General features: G+C 35.9%; 1 long non-coding RNA gene and 1 pseudogene across 3 annotated transcripts in view; one reads left to right on the top strand and one right to left on the bottom strand.

The window, feature by feature from the left end:
- LOC309661318 (cofilin-2 pseudogene) overlaps positions 1-21410 on the bottom strand; it is a 446115-nt pseudogene that overhangs the window by 100861 nt on the left and 323844 nt on the right. The gene's annotated exons all lie outside the window — the stretch shown is intronic.
- LOC309661370 overlaps positions 1-21410 on the top strand; it is a 187473-nt gene that overhangs the window by 164455 nt on the left and 1608 nt on the right. For both annotated transcript variants that reach the window (XR_014263985.1, XR_014263986.1), the window contains exon 4: positions 7083-7173. This is a non-coding gene — a long non-coding RNA (uncharacterized lncRNA). The remainder of the gene's footprint in view (positions 1-7082; positions 7174-21410) is intronic.

The following is a 21410-nucleotide window of genomic DNA, read 5'->3' as shown; positions in this document are numbered from 1 at the left end:
TGTTAGCTATTCAGAGATGAGGTGTTTATTCTCTCACATATATAAGACAATTCAGTCTCCTCAGTGCTGCAATATTTAACAACTATTTTTCTTATATCAAATTAGCTGACATTAAGAAAGTCTAATAGTACTTAAATCTTACATGTTATTTAGGAGAGAAGGGGCCATACTTTTTTCTTTTTTTCCAGAGGCTTTCAGAGATATAATTAACTGATAAATTACATATTTTTTTGGAAAGCCACAAGCACTGTAGGAAAAAAATAATAAGAGCTTGCCTAGAGTGTTCAAAAAGAGCAAGGGTAAGAGTGAGGCTGGAACTCAGTGAGTGAGTGAAGGAGAGAAACCAGAGCAGGTCAGAGAGTTTGGGGTTAAAAGGACAATATGAAACCTGCAGGCCAAGGTATGGACGTTGGCTTTTAGTCTTAGTGAAAAGGAGAATCATGGCAGAGTTTAAGCAGAGGAGTGACAAACTCAAACTGGTATTTTAAAAGAATCACCCTACCATTTTGAGGAAAAAACTGTAAGAGGTCACATGTAGTAGCCGAAGTATCTGTTAGGAAGCTGTAACAGAAACCTTGATCAGAGTACATTTGGGGTGATAACAGAAGAGGTAGTATGCAGGTATTAGGTAATTCATACATTTTGAGGTTAGGGGAAACAGGAATTTCTGATGTATTGGGTGAGTGGTATGAAAAGGAGCAGTCATGGATGGCTTGAGGTGCCTGTGCAACTGGAAAATTATGAATCCCGACTGAGTAAGGTGAAATGTGGAATATGTTGCGGGGAGAGACCACAGGTCTAATTTTGGATATGATAAATTTGAAAGTGTTTCACATTCGAGAAGAGATTTCAAGTACTCAGCTTGATATATGGGTATGTAGTTCCAGACACAACAACATAACAGATCGTTTCATCTTTACTAAATCAACTGAATGAAAGTCCTATCTTGGTATCAATTTTCATCAGAATATCTTTTCATATATGTACTCCAGCCATTTAGATTTCTATGTGAGAGGATTATCCATTCCTAACCTTTTTTCTGTCAGTTTTTCTATGGAGTTGTCTTAAATTCTATGAATTTTAAATGCTCAAATCCTGTATGTTAAGGACAAGACTTCTAGTTTGAGATTCTGAATAGACCGCATCAAGGGATGCAGGGAGGAGGAGAAGTGGGTGCTTTGGGTGGAGTTACACATTTCTAACATCTGTTAAAATATAAAGTACATACCAGACTCAGAAATATTGTTCAGCTAAACAGACGGGTTAGGTTTACATGATGAACATGAATTCTGGAGACAGACTGCTCAGATTCACACCCCCACTCTGCTAATTGCACGGTGTTACGTAAATTTCCTTTTTCTTTCTTTCTTTCTTTTTGACTCAGTTTTTTCATTTGTTTGGGTTGCCTTTTTAAAAATTTATTTGTTTGATATGTAGGCTGGGGTAAGTGGAATGAGATTGCATATAGGATCACTGGATATTACAGTTGACCCTTGAACAGCTCTGGGGCTAGGGACACCAACTTTCCACACAGTCAAAAATCTGTGCGTAACTTTGCAGTCGACCCCCAGTAATCACATTTGCGGATTCAACCAACCATGGATCATGTAGTACGGTAGTACATATTTATTGAAAAACATCCACATATAAGTGGATCCACACAGTTCAATCCCAAGTTGTTTAAGTTCAAGGGTACTACACATCTTCTTCATCCACCTTTGTATTTCATTTTGCTTTGTAGTGATCATATCATTCTTTTAGAATTAGAATTTAAGAAATTTTAACACTTCTAGTTTTGGCATCTTATAAGTAATTTATATTGCTATATTTTATTTTTGTTTTTATTGTATTTATAAAATACATATTTATTCAAACAATTAAATTTGATGTATATCTAAATTATTCCCTTGTTTATTGAAGTATTCCATTGAAAATATTTATTGTTATGACCTATTCAGTGTTAGATAAACTTTTTGGATTATTCACTCAAAATTCCTTCTGGGAATACAGAGTATAATCAGTGCCTTCTGGTGGTCTACATGGATAGGTAAACTGCCAAGATGTGGATTCCTAATTCCACCAGCAAAAGGTATGTGCTGGCTTAATGCCTTGGTCAAATGTGGGTATGAGCATGCCAAAGTTGTCTGCCAGCAATCTTTACTGACCTGAGCCTCAATCTCTGGCAGTGAGGACTTTTAATGTGGGATTTTAATGCCTGAATTTGATTTTAAAAAATTAAAATGTTTACTTTTCAACTATGACATTTTTCCTATACAAAAATAAGCCTTTGGGAACATCATTCAGGCTAGCCTAAATGAGCTTATATATGTTTCCAACAAATAATTCCATCATTTGTCTTTCCATATCTGCTTCAGTTTAACACTTAAATTTAGCAACTTTGCCTAAAGCCAGTTGAAGATTTTCTTCCCCTTTGCATGACACAGACTAAACTTTTATCTATGGAAATTCATATTTTACTGAAGTATTCTTTTTTATTTACTCTTGTGGAGAAATGCCTCAGTCTTTCATTACCTTATTTGACTTCTAGTCATTTCAGTTATATTTATTTCAAGCAACATTTAAAAAGTACTGTATGCCAAAAATATACTGTCACCATTTTGCAAAGATGAAAAAATTTGAACCCTGTTATCCTCAGGTAATGTAGTTCACAAGTATGCACTATTTCCTTAGCTTTTGGCATCCATAGAGCACTCAACTGGAATTCATGTCCCCATAGGCTAATAATTTCATTAAATTTTATAAAGATTCAAATCAATTTTAAATAAAACCTGTTATATCAGTAGGAGGAATAAATTTGTGTGCAATCCTCCAGTAGACAAGTAAATCTGGTTTATGATATTAAAAAAAAAACCCAAGAGTCATAGGGAAGGCTCTACAACCATTAACTTTTTTCTCAATAATTATTTCTGTTAAATTAGAATATGCTAACTTATAATTGTATGCCATAAGAATGCTAGCAAATACTTGAAAACTCATAAATTGTATATATGTAAATTGAATGCAAATCCAGAAATTATGGAGAAGTTTCTCATTGAAGATTACTTTCAGCATCTTAGAAGCTAAATAACAAGCCTATTACTCTCGAGTTGAAATATTGCATTTTTCATCCATAGAGTCAGTGGCAAATGGATTCTCTTTATAATCTTTTCTTAAATTGAGCTCTTTATTTCTTCATGCCCACTGGAACATGTGAAAGTGTTTGTTAAAACAACCCCAATCATCATTTTATCTTCCTGATGGATTAAAACAAATCATAAACAAAAATCCAAAAATATATGGAAATTAAACACCACAAACTGCACAACCACTGGGTCAAATAAGAAATCAAAAGGGGAATTAGAAAATATCTTGAGACACATGAAAATAAAAACATAGCATACCAAAATTTATGGCATGTAGTAAAAGCAGTAATAAGAGGGAAATTTATAGTGGTAAATGTCTGCATTTTAAAAGGAAAGTATCTCAAATCAACAACCAAAATTTACACCTCAAAAAACTAAGAAAAGAACAAACTAAATCCGAATTTAGCAGAAGGAAGGAAATAATACAGATTAGAGCAGATATAAATAAAATAGAGAATAGAAAAACAGAGGAGAAAGTATCAATGAAACTACGACTTGATTCTTTGAGGAAAAAATAAAACAGAATTAACCAGACTTTAGCTAGATAACTAATAAAAATAAAGACTCAACTGACATCAGAAAAGAGGAGGCATTACAATGGATGCCACAGAAATAAAATTATGAGACTACTATGAACAATTATATACCATCAAATTGGATAACACAGAAGAAATGGATAAATTCCCAGAAACATGCAACCTACCAAGATTGAATGATAAAGAAAAAGAAAATCTGAACAGACTCACAACAAATAGGGAGATTTGTAATCAATAATCAAAAACCTCCCAATAAAGGAAAGCCCAGAACTGAAGACATGACATCAGTGAAGAATTCTATGAAACATAAAGAAAAAATAAACCCAATCCTTCTCAAACTCTTCCAAAAAATTGTAAATGAGGGAACACTTCTCAAATTCTTTTTATGAGTCCAATATTACCCTGATACCAAAACCAGACAAAGACACAAGAAAAGATTACAGACCAATATCCTTAATAAGTATTGATGCAAAAATCCTCCGTAAAACACTAGCAAGCCAAATTCAACAGCACATTAAAAGGATTATACACCATGAACAAGAAGGATTTATCCCTGGGATGCAAGGTGATTCAACATGTGAAAATCAATAAATGTAATACAACACATTAACAAAACAAAAGAAAGATCACAAGAAAATCTCAATTGATGCAGAAAATGTATTTGACAGAGTCCAACACTATTTCAGAATAAAAATATCACAAAATATGATTGAAGAAAATTACCTCAACATAATAAATATCTCACATATGAGTATCCCACAGCTAACACAATACTCATTGGTGAGAAACTGAAAGGTTTTTCTCTATGATCAGGAACAAGGCAAGGATGCCCACTCTTGCCACTTCTATTCAATATATTATGAGAAGTCCCAGCTAGAGAAATTAGGCAATAAGAAGAAATAAAATAATCTTCTATGTAGAAAACCCTTAAGATTCCACACACACAAAATATTAGACCTAATAAATGAATTTAGCACAGTTGCAAGGTATTAAAGAAACACCAAAAAAGATCTGTTGTATTTCTATACAATGAACCATCTGAAAGGGAATTAAGGAAACAATGCTATTTACGATAACATCAAAAATAACAAAATATTGGGGAAAAATGTATCAAGGATGCAAAAAACATGCATACTCAAAACTATAAAACATTGCTGATACAGACTTTAAAAGGCACAAATAAATGGAAAGACATCTAATGTTCATGGGTAGGAAGACTTCATAATGTTAAAGTGTCTATTCTATGCAAAGTGATCTACAAAATAAAAGAAATCCCCACCAAATGGCAAAGGCATTTTTTATTTTTTTGAGCAATAGAAAAATCCATTCTAAAATTCATAGGGAATCTTAGAAAACCCTGAATAGCCAAAATTATTTTGAGAAAGAAGAACAAAAGTTAAAGGCCTCAAACTTCCTAATTCTAAAACATATTATATAGCTACAGTAATCAAAACAGTATGTTATTTGCTTAAAAACATATATAGACCAATGGGACAGAAAAGAGCTCAGAAATAAACCCATGTGTACATGGTCAAATGATCTCATGTTAAGTATTTTTACCACAATAAAAAAAAAAAAAGTCAGATCAAACTTGTCCTCTGGGTGGTAGTAAAGTTAAAGATTGGTAAAGTACAAACTAATAATGTATTTAACTTCCCAAAATTATATTTAAAGTACTCATTCATTTACCACAAGCATTCATAGTACCATATGTGTACAAAACCATATTTTTTTCAAAATGAAACACAACTAACTCTTGAAGAAAATGTTGATAATGAGAAACATTCTATTGGAACTAATAATCAGACTCCAGACTACTTGCATTGCACATCATGCAATGCCCATGTGATGTTTTTCATCAAATATAACTATTTTTATAAATCTCTGAATCATCAAAATTTCAGTTTTATCTTTTAAAATGCTAGAAGAGATTTTATATCTGAATTATCATAATTATTTCTATTATCTCAGTCAACAGAAATATATGCCATATCCTCACTACAGAGCATATACAGTTGCCTACAGAGTTTCAGGAAAAGGTATTTTAATTTTGACTTAGGCAGTTCATAAACCAGCACGTTGACAATATATGATAGCCACTTAATTGAACTCATTAATGTTCCCATATTTTAAAATTAAGTAAGAATGTATGTTAACCAACACCTGCATGAAACATCATTCAATCCTGTATTTCCTTTTAAGTTTTGATATTTCCCATTTTATTTTCAGGTCTTTCTTGTACTCATCTCTTCAGTGTTATTGTGCTCTGATGTGGCATTTTACCCTCATCTGTCATTTTTTCTGTATTTTACCCATGAGCAATTAAAATCTCATCCTTCTAAAGGATAATGACTCCCATAAACACAAACACACACCAATACACACAATCTATGTCTGTCTCTTGAGTTGTTGCCCCAAATAACCATATCCTCCACTTAAAGACTTGGGAAGCACCTCAAAAACTCTCATATTTAATACTTTAAGGAATAGAGTCCATCATGTCCCTCTTTTGTTAAAAAGAAAATGTAGACTATATATAAACACCTGAACTACATTTAGTAACCTCAAAATAAAGCTGTAAATAATCATTTTAATGTTCTACCCAAATCTGTATATAACATGGACTTTTATTAAATATAATCATTAAATGCCTTTTTATTCCAATTGGAGATTCTAAATATATGAAGGGGAACAAAGTTTGCCACCCCAAAATATGTCTCTTTGGCATAAGAAGTATTTTGAGCTGGTTATTTTTAAGAAAGAGTAGACACAAGAAAAGCTCTGAAAAGAGAGTAGATGTTACTCTGTGTAAGGAACATCTACATTTATAAAGGGGAATCACCATTTGTAGATTTCTCTTATGAATATAGAGGTGTCTCCCTCTCTGTATCAGAAAGAGAAGAATGACTAAAAACACTAGACATTCTTATCTATGGAGAAGGCATGGACGTAAATCATCATGACAACCATACACTGTTTACTGTGCTTTTCCTGGTACCTCTCATAACTGGCCTTCCCCCAACAAACTCAAAATTTTTTTAAATTGAGGTATAATTGACATACAACATTACATTAGTTTCAGTTGTACAACACAATTCAGTATTTGTATGTATTGTAAAATTACCACCACAAGAAGTCTAGTTAACATCTATTACCATACATAGTTACAGAATTTTGTTTTTTTCAACATTTTTCTCTTGTCTTTAGCTTGAGGTGGTATTTAGGTAATGGCTTGGACCATTTCAGGGGGTTATTCACTTTCCCTGTGTATCTCCCATGTATACAGGAGGTATAGAACTTATTAAACTTTTGTTTATTTTTCTCCTGTTAATCTATCTTTTTATTACAGGGGGTCTTACAAGAACCTAGAAGGGTAGTAAAAATTATTTTTCTTCTCCAACAGTTTGGCAACCCACAATGGGACCACTGGAGGCACCATATTAATTTGGAGCCTGCAGAAGGGATCCTGGAAAACTGGCAGAAGCCAGCAAAGAGTAAGACTTCTTATCAAAGTTAGCTCTCCTAGATCTCTCTCTGTAGTGCCCAGTCAAGAGAGGAAGGTAAAAATTTCTTGTCTCTTCCTTTCTAAATTGAAGTTCCTTGGAGAAAACATTTCTGCAAACTAATTTCTTGGGTATAGCAACTCTGGTAAAGATTTTCTCAGGATAACTCTTGTTTTCTATTGATCACTTTCCTCCCAGAGATGGTCATTGTTTTTATTTCTGTCTTTCTCTATGGAGAAAACCACAGGCTAAATGAGGTTTTCCTTTCATCGTGTTCTGGGTCTTGAGAGCATGGCTTTGTAACCACTGAGAATATTCTCCCTAGCTTCTCCCAGCCAAAAGATGTGCAAGGGTTTGCTCACATCTGGCAGCCAGCTGAACAGGCTGGGGACCCAAGATCATGAAGTGACAATCAACATTCTTTGTCCAACTGTGCCAACTCTCAGGGGAATTTGTATCAAGGGGTCACAGTCCAAAAAGGGCCTTTTTCCTCTCAAACTTCATTGCCCCATTACTGCTGAAAAGTCCCATTCCAATAGTGCCTGCCTGGTGTCACAGATGACTAGGTCTTTAGCTGGAGGCATATCACATTCTTGTACGAAACTGAAGACAATGTTTTTACTAACACCACAGTTACAGCCTGTGACAAAGGTCTTTGCTTTCTTAGGATAGCTCTGGGAGTGAACTTTCTGGATCTCACAGGGCTGCATCTTTTACATCCTCTTTGGGGATGCCTCTTGCATCCATGTTTGAGCCATAAAAAGGCTTAATTCTTTGAATCACCACTGAGAAAAAATATACCATTGAAGATCCTATTTGCCAATAGCCAGATGAATTCTTTGAATTGGAAAAAATTCTACTTTTGAAAAAATTTTAGAGAGTTCTCATCCTAAACAACTGTCTTACTGGTACCCATGGAAAGACCAAATTGAACAGAGAACACAAAGGAGTATAGTGGCTATTCTTAGGGACTCCCTTAAGATAAATTACACAGCCCTTGGCCTCTACTTGCAGAAGATCCTACCAAATTTAGAGAGGAGTTAGAGAGATCAATGGACATTAATAACCCTACTCACAGGGACCTTGATTAGCTGCGAAGAGATGTTCTTCTCACCCACGATTATACTGTATTCACCAGAGAAGCCAGGTCCCCTGGAGGAAATCTCCCTCAAAGAGGAAACAGATGACTGGAATTTTTCCCAGGCCCTCTTATAAATGATCAGGCAATGGATCAGCTGGAGGACTGTGTTCAGGAGCTGACAGAAGCAATAGCAGAGGTTCTTCCCTCTAAAGTGAATTTGTCAAAGTTTGAATTGTACACTCAGAAAACAACAAGAGTGAGCATTTATAGCACTTATACAGACTTTACAAAGGCACGCTGTTGTCAACTACAAATTGGCATTGCCATCTACCTCTACAAGGATTAAATCAGGTGCCACTGCAACTGCTGACCTTCAACACCCCCTGAAAGGAATTCAGGGTAGAGATCAGGAATGAGGCACTGGGTGCTCTGAGAAAAACTGGCAGAACAGGTCTTCAGAGAGTTAGATATTTTCAGAAGCTGATTTTATGAGCCCAGTTCTTGCATCTCCTTATATCTAGAAAAACACTAAATTCCTTCATGGTGACATCTACTCCTTGTGACTAGCAGTAACCCTCACGAGACCTTCTGTAAAAGTATGTGCTTGATTGCATGTATTCCCCCCTTCACCAAGATCACATATATATTGATCTTCCTCCCCTGTCTCTCTGGAGCAGTTTCTCAGAGCTATCTGAAATGCTGTCTCCAGGGCTGCAGTCCTCATTTTGCCCCAAATAAAACTTAACTCGCAACTCTCACGTTGGGCTTTTTTTATTTTAAGTCGACACTGCATTAAACCCTGAAGCTCCAGAGCATAGGAATCTTTTGAATCCCGTCTTAATTTATTTCCTGACATAAAGAAGCAAATTGAAGAAAATATAGTTGGATGGGCAGATACGCTCCTTGATATCATTCAGGCTGCAATCCAATTCTTTGAGAAATTAAAAGCAACTGTCTTTGTCTTACAAATCAAGTTTTTACAACAACAGAAATTTAGCTCTAGAAGCTATTCAAAGCCCACATATCCATTCTGCCAAGCCCCAAACCTCCCCTATTCATCTCAAAATATTTGCAGACATTGTTAAAGATCAGGATATTGAAAACAGAACTGTCCTCACTTAAGAAAAATGAAAATTTAGACAGTAATTAATCTAGACTTCTGATAATAGGCAAATTTGCTGCAGGACTCCTTGGAGAAAACTTGAATACTTTCTCTGTGCCTTTGAGATGTAAATTTTCCATGCTGTTTTCTCTAGAACCTAAGAACTCTTTCTTTGAAATGCAAGCTTTAAGGAAATGCATCTCATCAGGAGGGGAAAAAAAGCTATTTGGAAACTAGGCAAAGGAAAAAATCTTAAAAGTCTTCCCCACAAGTATTAGTAAAAACCTTTAGCCATCTGAGCAGAGAAACTTAACCTATTCCAACCACCAGAAACAAAATTTGGATTCACCTGTTATTTATAAACTAGTGAGTTATGTATTACACTGCCTGTCTCATTACTAAATATTTTAAAGGTAAGCTATAACATCTCTGTGTCTGTATCTTTTTGTGTGTCTATATACATATATTGTAGATGTGTGATATTTTTTCTACCTCTGGATATCATCACCAAAATTATAAGAGAATTCTATTTAATTGGCCTAAAATAAGTGCTAGTATGAAATAAATATTTCAAAGCTTTCAGAAATATTGTTTCCAAACGAAGTTTGTGTGCCCAATGCACAGTGAGGCCAAACAAACTGAAACGTGAGTTTGGAGCAGAGAAAGGTTTATTGCAGGAACAAGCAAGGAGAACAGGTGGCTCATGCTCAAAAACCCTGAACTCCCAAATGATTTTCGAGAAGTTTTTATAGAAAAATTTGGAGTGAGGGCTGCAGGGTGTGTGACTTTCTTCTGATTGGTTGGTAGTAAGGTAACAAGGTGGTGATTCAGGAATCTAGTGCTCAGCCTGAAGTTACCATCCTCCACCTGGATGGGGGCCTTAGTTACCTCAAAATAACTCACAGATACTGTTATGTATATTCTTTGATGAGGAACTAGGACCCTACCCCAAGGCTGCACTATTGTTGACTGCTCCTCCCTTATTTCTGCATTCCCTCCCTTTCCTGATTAGCAACTGTTTGAATTTGCCCTTGGTGAACTCAAGGAAGGTCAAGGAGGCTGAATGCAGCCTATTTCCCACAAACAAGAAACTGGAGACACAGAAAGGACTTATACCCTGGAAGGGCCCACAGGGTCCTGCTTCATTTCAATATAATAGAAACTAACCCAAATATTTTTCAGGTTCATGTGATTTGGGATAATCTTCGGTAAATAAAAGACATGAAGTTTGTTGGTTCAATGAAAGTAAGACTGTTCAGAGTTATCAGCATTATATATAATGCAGACATGCAACTTTGATTCTATCTGGGTTTGCTAGTCACAAGTTTATTATCTCTGTTGCAAATTTTGTCAACAAGAAAAGTAATTTAGGATGATGGTTAAGCTTGTCTAATGTCTCATGCATTTTTCATGACTAATCTAAACAATGTAAGCAGATAGGTTAGGGGGTCTCTGGAGAAAGAGAACCAGGAATGGCTTTCTTGACATAAGAAAACCAATCTTGGCCTAAGCCATTTTTGTGGTCTAAGCCTGGCCACAATGCTTGCCCTTGAACAGGTCTCTTAAGGGAGAGAATGCAGAAACAAGGGAGGAGCAGTAAAGAAAAAATACTGCAGCCTTGAGGCAAGGTCCTGGTTCCTCAAGGGATATACACAGTAATATATCTTTGAGTTCTGCAGGAACTAAGGCCTCCACCCATGTGAAGGATGGAATGATGATGTTGACCCTCCAGACTTCAATCAACTAAAGCTTGGACTCTGTCAACCTTTGCCCCAATTCTATGCTGAATTCTCCTCTGCTCAAGCCCCCTCATGAATATGCATGTACCCTTAGATTAAAACTTCCCGAATTTTGCTGTCTGGGGAGACACTGGTTTGGGAAAGATCCCCTGTGTTCTCCTTACTTGCTGCAAGTAATAATAAATCCTTCCTTCTCCTGTGCTTTGGCTTGGTTGTGTCTATTGGCTCAACACCCACCAAGACGCAAACCTGTTTTCAGGTAACAATAATTGTTTAAAACAAGTGAATTAAATAGATTTAAGAGGGATAAAAGTTCTCAAGTAAACTTTTCAACAATAACTGTGGTTTACAGAATGACAATTGTGAAATAAAATTCATATTTTATGGCAAGACAAGAAAAATTTAAATATAATAATTCTTCTCTGCCCTTTGACCTCCTCTCTCCCCTAACAGTGCATTATGTACCTGCATTATGCATTGACTAAACCTCTCCCATCAGCAGGAATACCTGCTCAACCAGAAAGAGCAACATTCTCCTAGCATCACCAAAACAACTCCTTAAAAAAGAGCATTCCTTTTTGATCCCTCCATGATAGCACTTAGATCTGGATTATGTAAACTGTCAATAATACATCTTTTGATGTACAGCCTTCTGTCTCAAAAAACTTATATAACCTGTGGCTTGACTTCTAATGGGCGGGACAGTTCTCAGAGGTTTCTGAGACTCTCTTCCCCTGTAATAATCCTCAAATTTGGCTCAAATAAAATTTTCCAGTTCATTCTTAGATCGACTGATGAATTTGTCAACGCTACTTAAAATAGTTATCCAAAACCCTTTGGTGATTTCCACTGTTAGAGTTTTACTTAGTTAAATGATAAAAATTCATTGAATATCTAGATAATTTCCAAATAAAATACTGAAACATTAATTGCTGAACATAGTTTTATCTACTTTTGGATTCTTATTACAGAGAAACTAAAGATATTTGGATCTATTACTAAACACGTTCTATGTTACATTTAAAGATTGTATTATGAAGAAGTATATGCTTTTAGAAATTATGAAATGTATTTGCCAACCTAAAGAATGCTGATTTAATGGTTCACAATTGCTTTCTTTTTAGTTATCACTGGAAAGTAAGGTTTCTAATGGTTAAGAATTGTAATTAATATATGTAATTAAAACTACTAGAAATAACAAGTGAAACAACTTTGTATGCAAGGAGAGTAGGATATGTTTTTGGCTAAGAAAATATGTGAGACATATTTTTGGTAAGGCAAAGAGTAATTTTTGTCCTTGTTTATTCAGAATGAAAATGAGGAGAATAAAGGACAAACTAAATAGCTATAGAAATTTGGGGGCAAGAGACAGAGAGAGAAATTTAACTTGTGTAGTCAAGCTGGCTAAAATGTAATGAATTTAAGCTTTTTTGAAGTAAGTTTAACATCAATAATGAACTAAAACTTAATTTTCTTTCATCTGCTAAAAGGACAAATTATGCTTGGACTGTTTTTCTGCTCTTGATAAGAGACTGTAAAAGGTTTTTCTTTACCTTTTGAATAATCCTCCCAGAAAACAAAGATTTTGCATTTTATCAAAATAATTTTATCTGTAAATTGGTGCAGCCACTATGGAAACAGTATGGAGGTTCCTTAAAAAACTAAAAATAGAGTCGCCAGAGGAGGAGTCAAGATGGTGGAATAGGAGGACATGGAGTTCACCTCTCATCACAAGTACTGGTTTGGCCAAAAAGTTCGTTCGGGTTTTTCTGTAAGATGTTACGCAAAAACCCAAACAAAATTTTTGGCCAAACCAATACATCAAGAATACATCTACAAGTGGAACAATTGCCACAGAGCACCTGCTGAACACTAGTGGAGGACCTCGCACACCTAAAAGGACAAGAAAAATCCCCATGCAACTGGGTAGGATGAAAGAGAAGAAAAAGAAAAGAGGAAATGGGTTGGGACCAGCACACCAGGGTGGGGAGCTAAAGGAGAGGAGAGGTTCCTACACTAAGGGAAGCCCCCTCACAGCAAGGAGACCAGCTGGGACAGAGAAGGAGCTTCAGGGGATTGGAGGGGAGAGCAGCAAAAAGTCTGTGGAAGACAGGGCAGAGTAAGACCTATGCACATGGTCTGTGCTGCAGCCCCACGCACCCCAGCCTGGGTCATGTGTCTCCTGGTGTGGAGGGGGTCTGGGTGCTGGAATGTGGGGTTTGGAGTGCAGACCCAGTGAGGGGACAGCTGTTGGCTGTAAAAAGACAGCCTGAAGGGACAGGAGTAAGGAGCTCCACAACCCAGAAAGTTTGCGGAAGAAGCCAGGGCCAACATAGAAGCAAGGTGCCATTGTTGAGTGGTATGCAAGCAGCTCCCTTCCCCACCTACCAGCCCCTGCCTCCACTGGCATGTGGAGGGGCACCCACCTGAGCAGGCTCACCTGCCCCTCAAGACAAACACCCCCCACGCCCCCTCCAGCAGCACTGGAGAGCTGGAGCACCACCCTAGCCAAAACACCTGTGGAACAACCAAATGGACAACAAGTGCTCCCACAGCTGAGACAGGTCTGGCTTTAGCAGCTGTGGGCTCTGTGGGCATGTAAACATGGGCATGGGGCCAGGCCAGAGTCTGAGCTGCCTCCATAGCTCCCACAGTGGGTCCAGGTACACGGATCTGGAGGAATCAGGCTCCCTGCCTTCAGACTACACCACAAAGCTCCCTGACTTCAGATCATACTACAAAGGCACAGTAATCAAAACAGTATGGTACTGGCACAAAAACAGAAATATAGATCAGTGGAACAGGATAGAAAGTCCAGAGATAAACCCACACACCTATGGCCACCTAATCTATGACAAAGGAAGCAAGACTATACAATGGAGAAAAGTCAGTCTCTTCAATACGTGTTGCTGGGAAAACTAGACAGCTACATGTAAAAGAATGAAATTAGAACATTCTCTAACACCATACACAAAAATAAACCCAAAATGGATTAAAGACCTAAATGTAAGACCAGACACTATAAAACTCTTAGGGGAAAATATAGGAAAAACACTCTTTAACATAAATTGCCGCAAGATTTTTTTCAATCCACAGTCTAGAGTGATGAAAATAAAAACAAAAACGAACAAATGGGACCTAATTAAACTTAAAAGCTTTTGCACAACAAAGGAAACCATAAACAAAATAAAAAGACAACCCTCAGAATGGGAGAAAATATTTGCAAAGAAAGCAACTGACAAGGTATTAATATTCATCAACAAAATATACAAATAGCTCATGCAGCTCAATATTAAAAAAAAAACCCCAATCAAATAATGGGCAGAAGATCTAAATAGACATTTCTCCAAAGAAGACATACAGATGGACAAAAAGCACATGAAAAGATGCTCAACATCACTAATCGTTAGAGAAATGAAAATCAAAACTACGATGAGGTATCACCTCACACCAGTTGGTATGGCCATCATCAAAAAATCTACAAACAGTAAATGCTGGAAAGGGTGTGGAGAAAAGGGAACCCTCCTACACTGTTGATGGGAACATAAACTGGTACACCCACTATGGAAAGCAGTATGGAGGTTCCTTAAAAAACTAAAAATAGAGCTACCGTATGATCCAGTAACCCCACTCCTGGGCATATATCCAGGAAAAACCATAATTCAAATGGATGCATGCACCCCAGTGCTCATTGCAGCACTATTTACAATACCCAGGACATGGAAGCAACCTAAATGTCCATGACAAATGAATGGATAGAGAAGATGTGGTACATATATACAATGGAATATTATTCAGCCATAAAAAGGAATGAAATAATGCCATTTGCAGTGAAATGGATGGACCTAGAGATTGTCATACAGAGTGAAGTCAGTCAGAAAGAGAAAGACAAATATCATATAATATCGCCTATATGCAGAATCTAGAAAAATGGTACAGATGAACGTATTTGCAAAGCAGAAATACAGTCACAGATGTAGAAAACAAACTTACGGTTACCAAGGGGGTAATGGCGTGGTGGGATGGATTGGGAGATTGGGATTGACATATATACACTACCTTATATAAAATGGATAGCTAATAAGAACCTACCGTGTGGCACAGGGAACTCTACTCAGTGCTCTGTGGTGACCTAAATGGGAAGGGAATCTAAAAGAGAGTGGATATATGTATATGTATAACTGATTCACTTTGCTGTACAGAAGAAACTAATACAACATTGTAAAGCAACTGTACTCCAGTAAAAATTAATAGAAAATTTAAAAAAATAGAGTTGCCATATGATCCAGCAATCCCAATCATGGGCATATATCTGGATAAAACTATACTTTGGAAAGATAGATTCACCCCAATGTTCATAGCAGCACTATTTACAACAGCCAAGACATAGAAGTAACCTAAATGTCCATCAATGGATGAATGGATAAAGAAGATGTGGTGTGTGTGTGTGTGTGTATATATATGTATACACACACACACACACACACACACACACACACACACAGTGGAATACTACTCAGCCATAAAAAAAGAATGAAATAATGCCATTTGCAGCAACATGGATGGACCTAGAGATGATTATACTAAATGAAGTAAGTCAGAGAAAGAAAAAGAGCATATGATATTACTTATATGTGAAATCTAAAATATGATACAAATGAACTTATTCACAAAACAGAAACAGTCTCACAGACATAGAAAACAAACTTATGGATACTAAAGGGGGAAGGGGGTGGGGGAGGGATAAATTAGGAGTTTGGGATTAGCAGATACAAACTGCTATATATAAAATAGATAAACAAGGTCCTACTGTGTAGCACAGGGAACTATATTTAATATCTTGTGATAAACCATAATGGAAAAGAACATGAAGAAGAATATATATATATATATATATAACTTAATCACTTTGCTGTACATCAGTAACTAACACATTGTAAATCAACTATAATTTAAAAAATTTTTTTAATTAAAAAAAATAATTTCCTCTGCTTCATGTTGTGTTTATTAGATCTTTGATTACATATGTTAAAATATAAACTGAGGTTTATTAAACATTTTAAGAGTTTATTTGAGCAAAACTTGATTCAAATAGGCAGCAACCAATATAGAAGATAGAAAGGAGCTCCAAGGAGCTATACAAAATAAAAGACTTCTATAGGCAGAAGGGAGCAGGAACAAGGAAGTTATACTAGACAAAAAAGTGTGTTGGTTATTTCAAAGTTACTTTCCTGTAGGAGATGGCAGGAGTCTATCATGCAGATTACCTAACTAGTGCTGATCAGGGAATTCCTAATTGAATTGTTTAAGATTCCATTTCAGGGAGAAACAAAACTGTAACTGAGTCTTGGATTGGTGACATGGGTCTTAGCATAAGTAACTTCATTTTGAGCCTATTATCTTGTTTTTTAACACTTAAGAAAATCATATGTTCTCAATATTAAAAAGCCAAGTTTTGCTCACAACTATGTAACCTTTTGTATTTGCTTTGGGAATCTTATTGTAACTTTGATTAAATATATATTATTCATAATGATTTGTGATACTATTTAGTTGTGTCCAAGTATTTTGATATTTGACAAACTTTCCCAAAACAAATTCTACATGAAGTCTTTCTGACCTAGAACTAACTTTGAGATATTTCAGAGCTCTGCTGTAACATCTCAAAAGAAATGCTTCTCTCTTCTCTTAAAAAGAGACATTAGGTTTATTTCTTGTGATAAATTACATGAGAAACACTGTCAAATAGGAAGTGATGCTAAACTTTTTTAGGTTATATTTGTATGGATATGTGTTATTAATCCAGAAATTTTACAAAATTCAGGTGTAATTCTAGTTATCTTAAAATATGTCACAGAAAGAAACAAATTACCTTTCCAATTGCATTATAATGAGCTCTCATCAGATCTTTAACCATGGCCATTTTTAAGTCTTTCGTCATTTACAGACAGTTATTGTTTTACTCTGATGCTTTTGCAAAAGTGCTTCATTTTCAAAGAAATTGATAGAAAAGATTCTGACAAGTATAGGTTTCTGATAACTTTTGGATCATGTCACTGAACTGGGTAAGAATTTACAGAACTCTAATAGAGAAACTGATGGCTTCATAAAACTGCTAACAAAATATCAAGATTAATAGGAATTAATTACATGGGACTGAATGAAATGATGATGATTATAATTTTTATGACATTTTGTTTAAAACATTGCTGGTTCTTCGATGTTTTGTTTTTCCAGATTTAAGAAAATCTTTTCTCTTAAGCTATCTATGACTTATAGCAACTTGGTAAAGTATATTTTTTGTTAACAAAGATGAAACAATTACTTTTCTTTCCTACTTCATCCTTCCAGAATTCAGAAATTTAGTAAGTATTCTCATTTTCGTGGCAACGTAATTATTTACATAAGTTCAGTAAGAATCTGTTCTCCTTGTAACAAGACACAATGGGAAATATTGATTATATTACCAAAGCTTTGACTGGAATGTCTTATTTGAGAATGATGTACCTAGATTCAGATATGACAAGACAGTTTTAAGAAACTAACGTTGACTTTATGGAGCCAATAAAGCCCCTTGGGGAAATAAAAGTGCAGTCTAGTACCTTGCTCACAGGGTTGCCAACTGCCTTACAAGGTAAGGAAGGTCACTTTCTGGCAGGTGCAGGAACCTCAGGATATCTGAGGGATCTTGAGAAATGTAAAATTTACCCAAAGTTATAGGTATTGCAGGTGAAGTCTAATAGTGATTTTTGGCTTGGCTTCCTAGCCTCAAGAGGCTTTTAAAAATCCAATCTGAGATTGCTTATAAAAAGTTCTAGCAAAACAAAATTAAAAAAGCCTATATGGCCAATCACTACCCTTGCTGCACTTATGCAAATAATCAGGCCAAGCTTAAAGCAAACAAATTAGTTTTACTATAATTATCTTTGGTAAAAATGGAAGTGATCATAGAGAGAAAAAGTTATGTTTCAGTAGCACACCTCTGTGGATATCAGATTCTAGTCCTATTGTCTTTCAAGTTATTTAATCTACCTGCAAAATGGACTGGATCCTGAATTCTTCTAGTGTCCTCCAACATCTTGCTACAACTCTCCACACTAATGTTTCCAATTTACTTCCACCCTTCTGACCTAGAATCACTAAGAACGAAATTTCCCTTTTCCTGAAGTTCTGCACACTAAATGTGAACAACTTCATATGAACTTCAGGGAAAATCACCACAACAGCTTTATGGACAATCTTTATTCTTGTTGCTGCGTGGGCCACTCAGAAAGATCACCAGAGACATTCAAATTGCAAACCAGAAAAAAATCTGTCAGATGTCCCTCACTCCATCTGAAGATGCTTTGAGCCTGACATATGCCTGCCCTAAGAACTTAAAAACTGGGTTTATAATTTGCTCCAATGATTCAACTTTGTTCTTCTTTTGTTTCCAAAGAAATGTCTCTTATTAAGTACCTGATTGCCTGCACCATATAGGCCTAACTTTGGGATCCAACCTGCATCACCACCTTCTGAAACGAGACTCAACTATTTAACTGAAATGACCTATTCTCAGGACTAAGAGACTTATTCAATGAAAATGAAATAATGGAGTAATCTACCAACTCAGCTTCTGAATTGTGGAATTTTTTGGAAGTTTCAGAGGCATTATTGAAGGGGAACAGAATATACCATCCCTGAAGTGCCTTTTTAGCATAAGAATTATTTTGAGGGTTTTAAAAAACAAAAACAAAAAACAAACAAAAAACCAAAACAGCAGACACAGGAAAAGCTCTGAAAACAGAATGGAAGTTATTCTTTTAAGGGCCATTTATATTTATAAAGGAAATCTCCATTTTTAAGGGTTTCTCCCTCTCCGTACCAGGCAGAGAAGGATGACTAAAACTCTAGAAACTCTTATCAATGGATAAAGCACCTGACTTAAATCTGCATAACAGCCATATTCCTGTTACTATGGTTTTCCTGGTAACCTCCCTTAACTGGCCTTTGCCCCATCCCCAACAGCTTTCTTTCATCTTTAGTTGGAAATGGTATTTAAGGTGGTGGCTTGGGCCATTTGAAGAGTTACTCAGTTTTATTGGGTATCTCCCATGTATACTGGAGGTACACATGTTATTAAACTTACATTTTTCTCCTGTTTATCTGTCTTTCATTAGGGGGGGAATCTCAGCCAAGAACCTAGAAGGCTGGAGGGCCAAATTATTTTCCTCTCCTACCTATGTTACTTATTTCAATAATGTTTTCCATAATCTTGTTTCCAAATTTGAAATTCTATAACCTTTTTTGAATTTCTCTTGTATCAATGATATTAAAGTATCTTGCAATAATGTATTTTGCTCTCTAGTAGATCTTCTTGTAGGTGGTCTATTTTTTTTTTTTTAACCTACCATTATTACTTCTTTTCTTTATTTTTTTTTTTTTTAAGCACCAGTGGTAGAAAGTCTTTTGTTGTTGTGATCACTAGCTATCTAGTTATATATTGGTGTTCTTAGATCAGGAACCTAAAAATTATCATTAGACATTGCCTTGTAGAGAGTGCTTTCTGTGCAGATTTCAGCTTATTATATAATAGCATATATTTTTCTACTTGCTCACTGATCCAAATCCCCACTCTTTTAATATTTATGGGGTGACTCAATCGCTTATTTATGCATGTTTAACTTCTGCAGTCTTATTAGAGCTGATAACATTTTGTCAGTATTCTTTTAGACATGCATGATAGAAACACATCTATTGAAAATTTGTTTGTTTAAGAAATGAATACTTCAAGGGAAGGTTGATATCTTTAGCAGAAAACAACAGTAGGACTCACTTTAAACCAAAGCCATTATCTGCTCTATAGCCTTGAAGCTGGCTTCCTTCTGACTGCTCAGGAAGTCCAAACCCTCTTTTCACAGCCAAGACAGTTTGAATTTCACAGCCTTATGCCAACAAGCCCAGAAGGGAAAATGGAATTTGTACCTCCCTTATAATGAAAGATCTTCTTCACTCAAATTGGACCAACTTAGTTCACCCAAGTATCATTTAATCACCCACTGTGGCTCAGTGACTCCAATACATTCCTTGTTTCAGGAAATAAGAGCTATACTTAGAAATGTAAAAGGGGGAGGTCATTCCTACTCAAATGAAATGTGTGATACTAATAATAAAAGCAGTTTCCTGAGGAAAATTTTAGACTTCATCTTCTAAAAGTAAAAAGGTCGACTATTATTCCAGGAAACTTTACTGTTTTAAAACCTGATTAGGGAATACGAGTTTCTTGAGGGCAAAGCCTGTCTTGTCTGTCTGCAGCATCCACTATAATGTCAAAACTAGGGGTTGATAGAATTATTTGTTTTTAATCAGAAGTAGGTTGGTCCCATTTTAAACTGCAAGCTTAATCTTTTATTTATTTATTTATTTCTCCTGTCATTGCAAATAGAGGCATGGTTTCTATATTTTCCAGTATCTGCTACCAACACAGAGTTTGGAGAACCTGATTAGACTCATCCAAGAAAATTTTCTTCCATTTCCCCCCTTAGCTGTGTTCTTTACCTTCTTTAGATGTATGGCATGAGGAGTGGTAGAAGCTGGGTAAACCTTACAGATATCGATGTTCAGGCTTGCAACCTTGGAGTGGACATATATTCCCACCTACATATTCATTCAGATATGTTCATTTCAGCGTGTGTGCATCCTTATATAGATAGGTACATACATGCACACGTAAAGGAGTATCATCCTTCTACTCATGCCACTGAAGCTGCAGCCCAGCAAAAATAAAGGGGTAAGAGCTTCGTATTTATACAGGTATCCCCTGCTTTTCAAAAGTTCACTTTACACCTGTTTTTGCTAACTGAAAAAAATCCAAAGAGGATTTTCACTTTTCCAAGAAGTAAAAATAGCATTCAGCATTTGCTTTGCAGCGAGCGGTTACAGAGGCAGCACACATCTCAAACAGCTAGAGTGGCTCCACCAAGCTCCTTCCCTGGAAAATACACTCAGCATCACAGCTCTGAACTTTTCCTGCCAGCATCTGTACTTTATCCCAGTTTATTTTGTGCATCCATTAGCAAGATGTGTCCTAAGATAATTGCTTCTTCCCTTTACTCCATTTTGTGGCTTATGAAAGATTTCATAGAATGGTCTACTTTTGGATAGCAAGGGAAACCTGCACAATAAATTAACAGTGTATAGCCTCTTTCCTGACAAAGATACTTAGTTTTTTTCCCCAATGACTGATTCTTCCTTTTCATAAGCTTTAAATTATGAATTATCTTGCTATTATAGACTTCTTCATTTAAAGGTTTATGGTTATTCTTTA

The sequence above is a fragment of the Balaenoptera physalus genome, assembly GCF_965194825.1.
Source record: "Balaenoptera physalus genome assembly, chromosome: 5".
Classification (NCBI taxonomy): Eukaryota; Metazoa; Chordata; class Mammalia; order Artiodactyla; family Balaenopteridae; genus Balaenoptera; species Balaenoptera physalus.
This window is presented reverse-complemented; position numbering and strand designations above follow the sequence as displayed.